Below are 15,675 nucleotides of genomic sequence, written 5' to 3'. Positions count from 1 at the left end.
TATAGTTATACTCTTCATAATATAATACATAGGATAAGTAAAATGTTCAAGTATATGAACCTTTAGATAATAAATTAAGAATTTTTTGATTTGATAGATTATTATAGCAATTTTTGATATTTTTGATTCATTCATAAGACAGAAAATCTATGTTAGATCCCTAGCTGGCACATTATGTCTTCATGATTCACTGTACTTAGTATATTTCATGTGGTATTTCAAGTCAAACATGCAACCAGTAAGAAAAATTAAACTGAGTTAAGTGTAAAATATTAATTATTTTAAAAATGTATTTCAAAATCTTTTATTTCAAACACATTTTTGTGTGTTCCTGATCAGACTTGTACTTTATAATCTGAAGTATAAAAAATGTCAACAAAGACACAGATAACAGAAAAAAGTGCATTACACACATTACACAAATAAAGTTTTTGACATTAATATAATGGCAAATGATATAATTTATCAGTTCTAAAATAAAAAATAAAGAATTAATATAAATTCATATATTTTTGCTAAGCATGCAGATTAATTTCAACATGATCCTCCGAAATCAGATGGATGATGTTTATAGTTTTAGCTTTGACATTTGGTATGAATTTAAATGCATCCTTAATTTTCTGATATGAAGTTATTAACACATCTTGAAATAAATATCTGGCCTTTATAACAAATGGTAAAATATTCCCCCCAGATTACCAAGTAATTACATTTTAAATGGTGTCTCTCGAGAGTCCTCAGAAGTAATGTTTTCTTTTTTCTTTTACTTTGCTAAGTTCAAATTAATTTTTCTTTAACAGTCTTGATCTTTTGTGGAAACTAATAGTGCCATGTTATTCATGCATTACATTGATTTTGTAGATAAACATTAACACTTTACTGATGCAATGTTATCTCATGGATGATATAAAGCTATACCTGTTTTCCCTGTTTCTCAAATTAGATGTGTTATGATACACAAGGAAATTAGTGGCAATACACAAGGAAAATTACACATAACATAAAAGACATTATGGAAAATTGGAAAATGGCCAACTAGTCACAGCCAGGAAGAATGTCTTACACTGAGACAGGCCAGAATATTGAGTAGATCAACATAATGCAAACAGTTCACCTGTGATAACTCATTAAGAATGGATAGAGAGAAGATTCAGATGCCAGGACTGAATGGAGAGGAAGATAGGAATCCTTGGCAGAGTTATTGAGTACCAGGATGTGTTCCACCCCTGAATGACCTCTAAAGAATGGATGAATGGAGTTAATGCAGAGTGGCCTACTGTCACCATAGACCTCCGAGATCGTATCTGCAAGATACCTTACAAGCTCTAAGAACATTTACGTGGGCAGGGGGAACTGTGCAGAGAGTAGGTAGAGAAAGACAGTTCTTTCTCTGAACTGTCTTTCCCTGAATCTGCAGGGAGCCCAGGTGATCTGTCGTGGATATTCTGCAGTTGTATTTGGCTATAGGTGCCCATTCTCCAGGGCTGTTGGTAATCCTCTAGGAGGTACTGACCTGTATGGTCTTAATATATTTGCCAGCAAACACTGCCATAGTATTTTCAACAGAGGCCACCGCTGCCCCACAAGAGTGCTTTTGCTGACATCCTCCTGCTGAAGAGCATTCACCCAAAACCCTGCCACCACTCCTCTGGAGCATGCTTGCTTGCAGTACCATAGCCTCCCCTGCCAGATCATTGCACACCTGCAGTGCCTTGCTATACTCATTGGAGTACTTTCTGCACACAGTGCCTCTGCCACCTTCACCAGAGTGATTTGACTGACAGCCCACCACCAGAGCATGTTAGCCTATAATCCTACTGCCACCCACACTGAAGTGAGTTCCCTGGGCATGTTTGCATGTGACCCTGCTGTAGCTCCTACTGGAGTACGTTTGCCCATGGTGCCCATGAGGCCCATGATGAAGTGCTGTTGTCAGCAGTCCGAATGTATCTCGGCTACTCCAGCCCAGTCAAGGCTCAACATCAAAAGACCAGTGGACCAAGCTCACACCCAGTCCCAGGCAGCCAGGATTAGAGCACAAAGTGTGGGAGTGAGGAGATAATCCTGGCCCTTGGAAAGCCTTTGTAAATCTAGCCCATCAACTATACCCACTGGCACTACAGTCCTCAAGGGCAATAAAGTACACGGAAAAAAAAAAAAAAAAACCTCGCTCAAAGGATGAAATATCAAAGGAAAAGAGAACATTTAGACTTCACAGATGAGAAATAACCAGTTCAATAATTTTGGTAAATCTAAAAGCAAACAGTGTCTTCTTACCTCCAAGCAATCACACTAGCTTCTTAGCAATGGTTCTCTTAACCAGACTGAAATGGCCAAAATACCAGACATACAATTCAGAATATGATGGGAAAGAAGCTCATCAACATACAGAAGAAAGCTGAAACCCAAACCAAGGAAAACAGTAAAATGATCCAAGAGTTGAAAGACAATATAAGCATTTTATGAAAGAACCAAACTGAACTTCTGAAAATAAATAATTCACTACAAAACTTTCAAAATACAATTGTCAGCTTTATCAGCGGAACAATAGCTCAAGCCAAGAATAGAATCTCAGAGTTTAAAGACTACTCCTTTGCAGCAACATAGGCAGACAAAAATAAACAAATAAGAACTTATCAAAATGAACAAAACCTTCAAAAAGATGAGATTATGTGAAAAGAGCAAACCTATGACTCTTTGGCTTTCATGAAAGAGAAGAAAAGAGAGCAAGCAACCCGGAAAACATATTTGAGGATATAGTACACAATATTTTCCCCAAGCTCTCAGGAGAGATCAACAGGTAAATTCAAGAAATTTAAAGAACCCCTGTGTGATACTATGCAAAACAACCATCCCCAAGACACATAGTCATCAAACTCTCCAAGACTCCAAGGTAAATGTGAGAAAAAAAGCCTTAAATACTGCTAGAGAAGATGGGCAGGTTACTCACAAAGGTTAACTCATCAGTCTAACAGCAGACCTTATAGCAGAAATATTACAAGGCAGAAGAATTGGAAGCCCATTTTTAATGTAATTAAAAGAAATTGCAAACAACAAATTCATACTCCACCAAACTAAACTTCATAAGCAAAGGAGAAATAATTTTTTTTCAAACAAGCAAATGCTAAGGAATTTTGTTACCACTAGACCAGCCTTACAAGTGGGCTGAAAGGGAATGCAAAGCATGAAAATGAAAGAACAATGCATGCCACCACAAAGACACAATTATGTACAAAGTCTGTTGACACAATAAAGCAACTACACAATCAAGTCTACATAACAACCAGCTAACAACATAATGACAGAATCAAATTCTCACATATCAATATTGACCCTGAATATAAATGGGCTAAATGTCCCACGTAAAAGGCTTTGAGTAGAAAGTTGAATAAAGGAGCAAAATAAAACTGTCTGTAGTCTTCAACAGACCCATCTCATAAGTAATAATACCCATAGGCTCAAAGTAAAGGGTTGAAGAACAATCTACCACAGAAATGGAAATTTAAAAAGACAGCAGGGGTTGCTATTTTCATATCATATAAAACAAATTTTAAAACAACAATGATGAAAAGCACAAAGAAGAGCATTACATAATGATAAATGTTTCAATCAAACAAGAAGCCTTAATTATCCTAAAGATATATACACTCAACAAGGGAGCACCCATATTCTTAAAACAAGTTCTTAGAAGTATGTGAAGAGAATTGCACAACCACATAATCATAGGGAGTGACCTGAACACCCCACTGAAAGAGTTGTACAGATAATAGAGGCTGAAAACTAATAAAGATATTCTAGACTTAAACTTGACCCTTGACCAATTGGACCTAATAGCTATCTACAGAACACTCCCCTCAACAACCACAGAATATACATCCTTCTCATTAGCACATGGCACATACTCTAAGATTGACCACATGCTTAGCCATAAAGCAAGAACTTTGGCATAGCAAAATAAACTACCAATAGAGTAAGCAGACAATCTACAGAATAGGAGAAAATATTTAGAAACTATGTATCCATCAAAGGTCTAATATCCAGAATCTGTGAATAATTTAAACAACTAAGCAAACATAAAACAAATAACCCCATTTAAAAATGAGCAAAAGACATGAACAGACACTTCTCAAGAGAAGATATACATGCAACCAACAAACATATGAAAAAATGCTCATCATCACTAGTCATTAGATAAATGCATATGAAAACCACAGTAAGATGCCATCTCACACCATTTAGAAAGGCTACTATGAAAAAGTCAAGAAACAATAGATGCTGGTGAGACTGTGGAGAAAAGGGAACACTTATACACTTCTGGTGGGAATGTAAGTTGGTTCAGCCACTGTGAAAAACAATCTGAAGATTTCTCCAAGAACTTAAATGGAACTACCATTTAATCCAGCAATCCCACTACTGAATATATACTCAAAGGAAAATAAATTGTTCCACCAAAAAAACACATGCATGCACATGTTTATCACAGCACTACTCATAAGAGCAAAGACCTGAAATCAACCTAGATGCCTATCAATGGTGAACTTGACAAAGAAAATGTGGTACATATATACCATGGAATACTACACAGCCATAAAAAAGGAACACAATCATGTCCTATGTAACAATATGGATGGAGTTGGAGGCGATTTTCCTAAGTTAACTAATGCAGGAACAGAAAACAAAATACTGCATGTTCTCACTAGTACGTGGGAGCTAAACATTAAATACACATGAACATAAAGTTAGGATTAAAAGGAATTACAGACTGCTTGCAGTGTAGGTGGGAGGGGAACATGGATTGGAATGCTACCCATGGGATTCTATACCCACTACCTAGATGATAGGATTATTGGTACACTAAGCCTCAGGAACACACAATTTATTCATGTAACAAACTTGCTTATGTACTTCTTGAACCTAAAATAAAAGTAATGAAAAAAAGATTTTCAAAAAAAGTAAAACAAAATGGAAAGCTCAAATTGAAGTTTTCTCTGAAGTTAATACTTCTCAATCCCGCTTTCTGTCTTTTTGCCTTTCCTTGATGTATTTTTGTTAATTCACTTGCTTTAAAACTTATAATGTTGTCAGCTTCTACTTGAATATTGCATTCTGACCAAATCAACAATTCCTTCTTGGTTAGCAGAAGTGTTTCACCTATTTGAATAAAGTCTCATTGTGTATTTTAAAGTGAAAAAAACAAGTCAAAAAGTAGAGTGCAAGTTTATTTGTGCTTCATTGTGTCTGATATTTTTATCTATTAAATATATATTAACAGTGAAAGTATATATGCTAAAATGCATTGTTTATCTTTATATTGCAGTTATTAATATTTTTCATTTTTTCTCTTTAGTAACTGTGTTTTCCAAAATTAGTAGGTATTATTTGTATCCCTAAATGTAAGTAATTTATGTGACAGTAAGCTATTTAGAAAATGTCTTTCAATAAAATCTTTTTAGAACAACAAAAAGGGCCGGGTGCAGTGGCTCAAGCCTGTAATCCCAGCACTTTGGGAGGCCGAGACGGGCGGATCACGAGGTCAGGAGATCGAGACCATCCTGGCTAACACGGTGAAACCCCGTCTCTACTAAAAATACAAAAAAAACTAGCCGGGCGAGGTGGCGGGCGCCTGTAGTCCCAGCTACTCCGGAGGCTGAGGCAGGAGAATGGCATAAACCCGGGAGGCAGAGCTCGCAGTGAGCTGAGATCCGGCCACTGCACTCCAGTCCGGGGGACAGAGCGAGACTCCGCCTCAAAAAAAAAAAAAAAAAAAAAAAAAAAGAACAACAAAAAGAAAGACATTACTTAGCTTCAAAAGGCACCAAAAAGTTTGAGACTTATATAAAGTTTCAATTTATGGAGATGCAGAATATACACTTCTTTCTTTCATGCCAAGATAGCCTCCACTCTACAGTAGTAGGTAAAGATAAAACTGAGTTTTGAGGTGATGATTTTGACAAGATATTATGCAAAAATCAGTGTATTACTCTGTAACTTATAGTGAAAATATTAATTCATTTTCAGCATAAACTATACTTTCAACAAACTAGCTCTATAGAAAACAGTGACAGTAAATACTTGAAAAAATTCATGTAATTAATTAGTCATTTACTTTATTACTTTTTTATGTGACAAAAGCGATATGGAGTACAGAAATAAAAAAATGAGAAACAATTTTTATTTTTAGTAATTATCTTTTTAAAATTAATTATTAATATGTTATATTTACTTTGCATTTGAAAATTAATAAACTTCTCCTTTTTTTTTTTTTTTAAGACAGTCTCACTCTGTCGCCCAGGCTGGAGTACAGTGGTGCCATCCCTGCTCGCTGTAAGCTCCCCCTCCCGGGTTCACATCATTCTCCTGCCTCGGCCTCCCGAGTAGCTGGGACTATGGGTGCCCGCCACCACGCCCGGCTAATTTTTTGTATTTTTTAGTAGAGACGGGGTTTCACCGTATTATTCAGGATGATCTAGATCTCCTGACCTTGTGATCTGCCCGCCTCGGCCTCCCAAAATGCTGGAATTACAGGCATGTGCCACAGAGCCCAGCTAAACTTCTCTTCTCTTAAACATATTGGTTTTTACTTTTATTTTGAAATACTTTTTGATTTAAAAAAGAAAGATATTACAGAATACGGGAAAGGGTTTCAGGATTGACTGGCTGACTAGAGGAACCAAAGATGCTTGCCTCCTCCACAAAGAAGGACCTTTTGAGTTCATAATAACTACATGCTGAATAGAGCATTCAAGAGAAAACCAATATTCAGCAGGGAAGTGACAGGGAACTCCTAAGGCACGAAAGAAGAGGGGAGAGAAGCAGCAACTATCCTGGCCGGAATCAGCTCGGAACCAGAAGAAACTCCTTAGCACCGGGTAAAGGTACCTGAGAGATCCTCAGCAGTTCACATTCACACTATGGATGCCTGAAGTCCTAGCCAAAGCCCCTCAGCCCTTGTGAGTCCTGAGACTACTATAGAAAACTTCTCGGAGTTCACACGACAACATTGTTTCAGAAAGGATGTTCACACTGGATACCACACACATGGTGAGGCCCAAGTTGCTACAGCATGGCACTATTTTGATAGCCCAGAAACACCAGACTAGATCCTGACCTGGAGCTAAACAAACCCCACATCTTCATGTTCCTGGAGCCTTGCTGACATCTCCCAACATCTACCCAGAAAGTTGTAGTGTCACAGTGTTGGGTCTCAGTGGTGTGGCTGAGTTTTTAGCACTCTAGCACACACAGTTTTCTACACCCCAGGAAGTGGCCATTGCAGTCCATGAGGGAAGCTACTCCCAGGACAAAGGGATCTGAAGCATGTGTCCACCACAGCCTCAGAATTGCCTTCTTGATCTGTAGTCACTGAGAACAACTCAGCATTGACTTGCCAGAAACAGTGTAGTATACCTGCAAGAGCTTTCAAGGGATAAGGGAAACAACCTGACCGAATATTTTCTTGGGACCTAAGGATGAGCCCACCTCTCTCATCACCACTGTTGCTGGTGCCCAAGCACCCCATCAGGAGTCCTGAGGATTAAGCTTCCTTGCGTGCCACAGCAGGTGATAGCAAACTTCACTGAGGAGCCTAAGGATATGTATGTGCTGCCTGTAACCCAACCAGCCAAATCTACTTATGCTATTCAGGGGCCTTGGAATTGGCCCATCATGCCAGCTATATGAATGCCCACACACATCATCTAGGGGCTTGAGGTCAGCTTGACCTCAAGGCTTGACCCCACCCACCGCAGCCCCTCCCAGTAACTGAGGGCATCAAGAGCCTGAAGATCAGGAGCCTGAAGATAAGCCCACCAAGCCTGCCACCAGGACCACTGACTGCACTCAAACTCATGTGTCATCTGAGGGCCTAAGGACTGGCCTATCCTATGTGCTGCTATTACTAGTGGCACTTGTGTATGCCATACAGTACTCCAAAGATTGGTCCACCACTGCTACTGCCATCGCTGATGCTATGCATGTCAACCAGGGCCCCAAGATTTTGCCCATCCACCCAGAAAAATGCTACCACCACTGGAATGCAAGCAAGTCACATGGAGGCCCAAAGATTGGCACATCTGGTTTTCCACTACCACCACTGGTGCCTGAGGACCAGGACACTTGACTTCTCTATCCCCAGCAAAGCCTCAATACAGCCTCCACTGACAACTACAGCCTAAGCCACTGAGAAACTCACAGACACCACCAACACTCATGACAAATGAAGAAATCATACAGAGACTACATTACTGTCCCCACCCCAATTCAAAGCACCCCACCCCACTAACAGTATAGATATCCCTGTAGGAAAAATTCTTTTCTTGTGAAAGCCAATACATAAAATCAGAAAAATGTTGCTGCTACAACAGATGTGCAGATGTCAACATAAAGACATGAAATACGTGAAAAGGCAAGTAAACATGACATCTCCAAAGGAACACAATTATTCTCTGGCAACAGATTATGCAAAAAAAAAAAAATCTACGAAATGCCCAAAGATTTCAAAGTAATATTAAAGAAGCTCAATATAATAGAAAACAGCAAAGATAAACAATGTAAAAATGAGAAAAACAACTAATGAATGGAATGAGAAATTTGACAGATTTATAAAAACAAACAGAAATTCTAGGATTAAAGAATTCAGTAAAAAAATATAATGAAGAATTTCAACAATAAATTAGATCAAGCTAAAGAACATTTTTGAATAGGTTTTTTTTTTTTTAAAGAACCTAGTCAGACAGAAAAAAAAGAATAAAAAAGATGAAAAAGAATGAACAAAACCTATTTATAAAATAAGAGTTGAAAACTTCCCAAGTCTTGCAAGAGATATAGGTGACCAGATACAAGAAACTTAAGTGACCCAAATAGATTCAACTCAAAAAGATCTTTTCTGAGGAACATTATTGTTAACCTGTCAAAAATCAAAGACAAAAAAACTTTTAGAAGCATCAGGAGGAATGTATATAACATTTTCTTTTACTTAAAAGTTACAAAGATTTCAAATAAATAACATAATGATGAACCTCAAGGAACTAGAAAAGAAAGAACAAACCAAATCCCAAATTAGTAGAATAAAATAAATAACACAGATCAAAATAGAAATAAATGGTAAATGAAATAGATTCTAAAATACTATCAAAAACCAATGAAATGAAAAGTTGGTTTTTTGAAAAGATATAGCCTTCATCCAGCTTACATAACCAGGGTGCATTAATGAAAACGAAGAAATTCACACTAGTATTACTATTAACTAAATAACGGATATTATAAGAATTTCACCAAATTTTACAATAATATCCTTTTTCTTCCAGGCTCCATTAGCGATTTCATATTGTATTTAGTCCTCATATCTTCATGTCTTTAGTTTCCTCTGGTCTGTGACAGTTGTTTTTTTTGTTTGTTTGTTTTGTTTTTTGTTTGTTTGCTTTTGTACTTACTTTTGCTTAGGGTTGGTGTCAGAAACACTAACTGTAAATGGCCTGATGGACTTTTTTGTCAGGGTAATGAAATGTTTCTGTGCCTTGGTTGTTACGTTGTTTACTAGTATGTAGACTTCATCAAAACTAATTCCTCAGTAGGCTTAAGAAGACTTCATTTTATATAAATTATACCAAAAATTGATTTTCAAAGCAATTCTAAAGAATATTGGCTTATAACATTATTAGTGAAACATCCTTACCTTTTCATATTTGTATTATAATTAATGAGTCCACAAGGACAATTTTCAGAACTCAAATTAAATTCCGTCTAGAATACTGATCACTGTAATTCACAAAGCAAAGGAGAAGTCACCAAGAGACCTCTGTTTCACTTGCAAGGGAGGGTTATTTATGTTTTTAACTAGTGATAATATTGCATTTCTACACTCCGTAGAAGCCCACAAATTAATATTCTACTTCCACACAAAAATTAGACAAAGAATTTGCCATGGAAATTCTACTCAGTATGTCAGCACCTAGTCAGCCTGTGTCAATTGAAATAATATTGCAAAGATATTTTTAAGACAAACTCCAATGAATGCAATTAAAAAACTTTAAAATGAGGAAATTATTATGCATGTGGGTATACATTTATAATAGCTATATATACATATATAGACACATATATGTTATATATGATTTAATGAGTTATTCACTATGATTTTCATTAGTCACTTAGATGTAAAAAGGTTTGAGTTAACCTTGTTCATCGGTTACTGGTAAATTATCTTTATTCTGTCTGAGGTCCTCCTCTGTCTTATTTATCAATCACTTTCTTTGCTGCAGCACTTTCTTCTCACATTCATCGACTGAGACAACCACTTCCATATATTTAGTGTGTATACTAGTTTTTAAATATTTCATACATGTGGTATGGAATCTTAAAAAATTGGTGATTTTTCAGAGGTGTGCATTATTTTATTCACATTAATAGTTTTTATAATTCTGAACCTTTTCTCTAAGGAATATATTTTAAATATCCAGCCAACTTTGTTATATGTTCATTAAATCTGTTTACTCTAGATTTATTGTAATACTTTATATTGTATAGTCACAATATTTTGCCTATTAACTTTCCAAGTCACTTCTGGTTTCTGCCACCTCAAACAATATATATTTTTGCAAAATTATACACACAGATACAATCTGTTATGGAAATGTTAAAGAATATTTATTTGATGTATCACAAGAGCAGAATTATTGAGTCTTTTAGTATTGATTACTTGTTTTCACTAAGTGTGCCAGATTGCCTTCCGCAACATTCTCAGCAAGAGTGCATGAGAATTCTTGCATACACCTACCCCCAGTCACCATCACTCCACATCAGCATCACCCGCTATTCTATTCATGTAACAGTAAAAAATTACACATCATGGCTATTTTAATTTTTAATTAGGTTATAAAGATAGATTCCTACCCTGTAATTCCAGCACTTTGGGAGGCCGAGACGGTCGGATCACGAGGTCAGGAGATCTAGACCACCCTGGCTAACACCGTGAAACCCCGTCTCTACTAAAAATACAAAAATCAGCCTGGCGCGGTGGTAGGCGCCTGTAGTTCTGGCTACTCGGGAGGCTGACGCAGTAGAATGACGTGAACCCGGGAGGCGGAGCTTGCAGTGAGTGGAGATTGCGCTAATGCACTCCAGCCTGGGCGACAGAGCGAGACTCGGTCTCTCTCAAAAAAAAAAAAAAAAAGACTCCTACATTTTCTTCTATTAACTTTCTAGTAATTCAAAGCTATTCATTAGGACTCCGCCTGTATATGCAGTGTTACATAGGAACCCAGCATTATTTATCTTTATTAATTTTGGGTGCTGAATTGATTGTGTAATAATGTCCACAGTAGATCCATTCAACTCCATTTTTTTCCTGCAATTACCCAATGTTTTTATGCTTACCAGTCACGTATACTAACCTAACACGTCTTTTCAATTTGTTTTTTCTTCAGGTCAAAAATAATTTTTTTCTATTCAACATAAATTTAGATTAACTTGATTTAGTACCTTAAAAATCAATTTGTAATAGATTTTTTTATTTGAACTAATACAATAATTTGGGAAAATTTTAAATCCTCATGTTATTTCATCTAGTAGCTAAAATATCTTTCCACTTATTTAAAACATCATGTATATCATTTATAGAATTTAAAACTTTTGTCAAGAAATGTATTTTGTACTTTTGGGGGTATATTCTTATATACTTTGTAGTTTTTGTTGCCATTATAAAGGTATCCTATTTCTGAATTGCATCTTCAAGTTCGTTATTGTTACCATCTTGGTTATTGCAATTGTAGAGTAATGTTATTGAATGTTATGAATTGCTTTTATTATCCAGAAAACTTTCAAAAGTTCTTATACTATATTTATGGATTTATGTTATAAGTGAATGGCCCTATTTTCTACAATTAATATAAATATTCTAATTTTTCATTTAGGTCCTTACTGATTATGACCTCCGAAAAGTTTATCAAGACATGCAATGATAAAGGGTTTCTTTTCTTTATCCAATTACTAAAGGAAATGAGTATCAAGTTTCAGATACTGACTTATATTTACTATAAATCAAGTTAAGGAAGTTCTATTCTATTAAGAATTTTTTAAAAAAAGAATAGGACTTTAACATTATTAACAAATTGTCTTTTAATATGGTAAATTACACAGATAGAATTTTATGATGAATTTTTCTTTCATTTCCAAGAGAAACATTAATTAGTTGTTGAAAAAAGAGAAAATAAAAAAATTAAAAGATGAGAATAAAAGAAATTGAGTGAAATAATGAAACAGAATATTTTTATGAACAGCAAAAAGCCAAGAAAGCTAAAAAGAAAGTAAAAGTAAACACCAAAACACAAAACAAATTGAATAAATAATTGCAGATTTAAAACTAATTTAAAATCATAAGTAAACTATTTTATTCTAATTAATTTTAAAATCAAAATGAGATTGAAAGATTCTAGAAAAAAATATTCCAAGGCCACAATTAAACCAAGAAGAAATAATGAATTTGAGTGAACCAAAAATGTTAGTAATGGGAAAGAGTGAAAGGCTGCTTCTCTTCCACTGAAAAAGCTAGTTCCAAGTACATTTTACAGATGACTTTCACCATATCTAATATAGAAAAAGAAAAAAGGGATATCTATATTTGAAAGGAATAAAAATAAAAAAATTATTATTAGATCACACTTCTTTGAAATATTATAACCTATCACAATACCTACTGCACAAAAGAACATAGTGTATCTCTATATTGGGTTGGTTTATATACTAAGTAGATACAAATACATATCTAGAGTTTATTTTTCTTCCTCTCTTCATTTAACACTATAGTTCTCAAACTATAGTCCATGGAGCCCTCTGAGACTAGTTGAGAACTTTCGGGTGGTCTGCAAGAGCAACCTATTTCTAACTGCATATGAACATGCACACGTGTATAAGAACACATTTTAAAAAATATATTTCAGCCAAAAGAAAAATGAAATAAGTTGTAAGTATAAGTGAATGTAAGAATCCAATTGTCTTCATTAAGTCTCATGTTAAAGAAATTTGCAAAATAATGGCACTTCATTTTGTGGACTTTTTTTCTTTAAATTCTGGAAAAGCATTTTTTTTTTTTTTTTTTTTTTTTTTTTTTTTTTTTTTTTTTTTTTTTGTCTCTAGCAGGAATCTTGCACTGTTACCCAGACTGGAGTACAGTGGTGTCATCATAGCTCACTGTAACCTTGAAATTCTGGGCTCAAGCAATTCTCCTGCCTAAGCCTTCCAAGCAGCTGTGACTACAGGTGCACACTATCACACTCAGATTATTTTTTATGTACATCTTTATTTTAAGATGGACTAACGGATCTTTTTTAAAATTCTTAGTTTTAATTCCCAACGTGTAAGTTATTGACAGATATAATTTCCATAAAGAAACAAATCTTTGTGTTCAGAGTCATCAATAATTTTAAAAATATTAAAGGGTCATGATATCCAAACTTTTGAGAATAGCTTCTTTAAGATACAAAACAAGCACCAAAACAGAATTACAATTTATTATATTTTGTGTTTTGGGAATAAAGTTTTAACATGTAATTATACAAGTACGACGTTATTGGATCATAAGCATATAAATGAGTGAGACCTTGGGGTATATTGTATTTCTTCACACAATCATAACAGGTTATTAAATCACAATGAGTATGTAAGGAGACAAATATATCAGCTGAAGATACAACTATACAGATAAACAACTGAGTTACTAAAATGACCTTTTATTGAGCAACATGATTTGAACTCACAATGAATTTTCACTTTTCATTCAGTATTATCACCTATTTAAAATACATGAATCAAAGTAATTTCTTTTACTGCTAACTTAATGCTAAACAAGGTCTGCAGCACTGGAATTCAAGAACTCATGAATTTAAGATGAGGTCCACTAGGAAAACTCTTACATTTATTTAAACAATAACTTTAATTGGCTTTCTCAGAATCATAATACCCATAAATGTTTAAAAGTACAACATTTAGAAGGTCACTTTTACTTACAGATGTCTGTGATTCTGTGAGATTTTGAGAGTTATCTAACACTTTAATTGTAGCAGATCAAATTTCAGTTTCTCTGAGTAAATATAATACTAATAGCTAGCCTTTAGGATGTGTTTCCTATTGGTCAGTACAGTAGGCAGCGTTCTAAAAATCTTTCTCCCAAGGTTTCTGTCCCCTAGTTTATCAATCAAACATTAACTAAAATACTTCCCTGAAGGAATTTTGCAGATTGCTTAGGTGATCTTAAAATACAGATTATCTTGGATTTTCCAGGTGGACTAATGTAATCACATGAGCTTTTAAAACAGCAGCAGAAGGCAGAATTAATCAGAGAGGAACAAGGGAAGAGGAAAGCAGAAAGAAGCAAAAGGGAGGTCAAAGAGATTACATGCATTCACGTGGCTATGACTCGGCTTTTAAGATGGAAGAAGAGGGCTGTGAGCCTAAACATGCAGGCTCCCTGTAGAAGCTGAGAATGAAATAAGCCTTAGCGGACAGTCAGCAAGGAAACTGAAATCATTGCATCTATGTGGAACTGAGTTTTGGCAGCAACCCGAATGAGCTTGGAAATGCATTTATTCCCAGAGCCTCCAGAAAGGGACGGAGACATGCACACAACTTGATTTTGACCTGGCAAACCTCGGGTCGAGAGCCACCTGAGATCACTGTACCTAGACTTTGTCTTACAAAACTCTGAGAAAATAAATTGTGGTTTTAAGAAATCACTAAGTTGTGGTAATTTCTTAAGGTAACAATAGAAAACTAAGAGTTAGCTGCTGAGCTTTAGCAGCTAACTAAACAGTTGTCTTTTACCACAGTTGTCTGAGCTAGGCACTATTATCTTGTCCTTTTTCTCTTTTTTCTTCTTTTTTGTTTTTTTAGTGGAAGCAGAGATATAAAGTAGCTTTCCAAGATCATGTCACTAGCAAGTGGTAGATACAAAATTTGTATCTCTCATCTTATTCCAGGAAACATTCTCTTTACTTGCAAACTACAAAGCCTCTGAGTAATTTGTTAGATGACAATTCCCTAAATTACAATTTATTAAATATATGATCAAACACATGGTTTGTCCTTTTCCCATTGACAACTTTTATTACTGTTCAATACTTTTTCTCCTCTTGGAAATCAGTGTTTCATCTGATCTAGCAAGTAAGTCACTGTGTTCAAACTTACCTTTTCTTCCCTTTGTTCTCAATTTCTCGCTTCCCTCACCAAATCCTTGTTTCAAGTTATAGCTCTGTAGAAAGTGATCCCTGAATGTGCCATTTTCATTCATCTTCTATCCTTCAAATGTGCACAGCCCATTTTAGTTATGAAGAATCATTTTTTCACCTCTAAGCTGCCTTGTATAATTTACAATTATTAATGCATAATTAATGTATAAATTACAATTATTAATGCATCATGTTTAAGGATCTAAAAATTCCAGAAAATGTTTCAGTTCAATCCTGGGTACTGTGAATTATTTCACAGGGATACACTTAATAAACTCTCTTCTGATCCAGTGGTCAGGAGTTAATTGTTACTCAAATTTCCCTTACTTGCTCATCTACCAAAAAAAAAAAAAAAAATCACTTTGCTCCTCCTCTTGAATAAGGAACATGATGTTTAACTGTTACTGCAATTAATTATTCTCCACATCTTTAGTCTTTGTACATACCCAGAGAAAAT

This window comes from Piliocolobus tephrosceles, chromosome 1 (assembly GCF_002776525.5).
Source record: "Piliocolobus tephrosceles isolate RC106 chromosome 1, ASM277652v3, whole genome shotgun sequence".
Taxonomy (NCBI): domain Eukaryota; kingdom Metazoa; phylum Chordata; class Mammalia; order Primates; family Cercopithecidae; genus Piliocolobus; species Piliocolobus tephrosceles.
The sequence above is the reverse complement of the archived record's forward strand: the minus strand, read 5'-3'. Positions refer to the sequence as shown.